The 947-nt window shown below is 38.6% G+C and overlaps 1 non-coding gene across 1 annotated transcript; it reads left to right on the plus strand.

The window, feature by feature from the left end:
- Positions 1-326: 326 nt before the first annotated feature.
- On the plus strand, positions 327-411 carry TRNAR-UCG. The gene has a single exon. It is a non-coding gene; the product is annotated as a tRNA-Arg (tRNA).
- Positions 412-947: the final 536 nt, after the last annotated feature.

A 947-nucleotide genomic window follows, 5' to 3' on the forward strand; every position in this document is an offset into this window, starting at 1 on the left:
ATCTATTTTCTGTCTATGAATTTGCCCACTCCGTACCCCTCATATAAATGGAATCATGCAGTATGTGGTCCTTTGAAGAAAACCTTTTCATCTGTGACTAATTGTGAAAACTTACAGAGGGTTACTAAAAACTTACACAAAAATCCATTTTTCCTTTATCCAAATTCATCTATTTTAACTAAACGTTAATGGGTTTCAATGTCTTCATTCCTGCAGCAATACAACAGTAAAAAAAATTCTATTTATGTATGAATGGTCTGTGATTGCTTATAAATAATTTGGAATGTCATGTTGAACATTCTTAAAATTACTTGAAATTTTGGGGTGCCTGGCTGGCTCAGTTGGTTGAGCGTCTGACTTCGGCTCAGGTCGTGATTTTGCGGTTCGTGGGTTCAAGCCCCACATCGGGCTCTGTGCTGACAGCTCAGAGCCTGGAGTCTGTTTCAGATTCTCTGTCTCCCTCTCTCTCTGCCCCTTCCCCGCTCATGCTCTGTCTCTCTGTTTCCAAAATAAATAAACATTTAAAAATTTTTAAAAAATGTCTTGAAATTTCAGGGATAGATATGTATTTGATACAGGCCAAATGATTCTTTTTGCATGAGCCCAGAAATACACGAAAGCGTAAGACTCTAGCAAGTGAAATGAACTGAACACAATACACAAGAAATAGGATTTGAGAAAGCCGAAAAGATGCCAACCCCTTTTCCACCATTCTTATCAAATTGCGATGATAATTAACTAGTATTTAGTAAGCACTTTACTTTTGTGTCCCAAAGTGGTATAAGGAGGTATAAAGTGGTATAAAGAGGAATCTGAACAGTGGTCAACTTTAACAAAAATAACCAACTGCAATATACTGGGGTCTGTACTCTGTTAGCAAAATTTTGAAAAGTAGCAGGGCGCCTGGCTGGCTCCGTTAGAAGGGCATGCGACTGGTGATCTCAGGG

The sequence above is a fragment of the Felis catus genome, chromosome F2, assembly GCF_018350175.1.
Source record: "Felis catus isolate Fca126 chromosome F2, F.catus_Fca126_mat1.0, whole genome shotgun sequence".
In the NCBI taxonomy this organism is placed as follows: Eukaryota; Metazoa; Chordata; class Mammalia; order Carnivora; family Felidae; genus Felis; species Felis catus.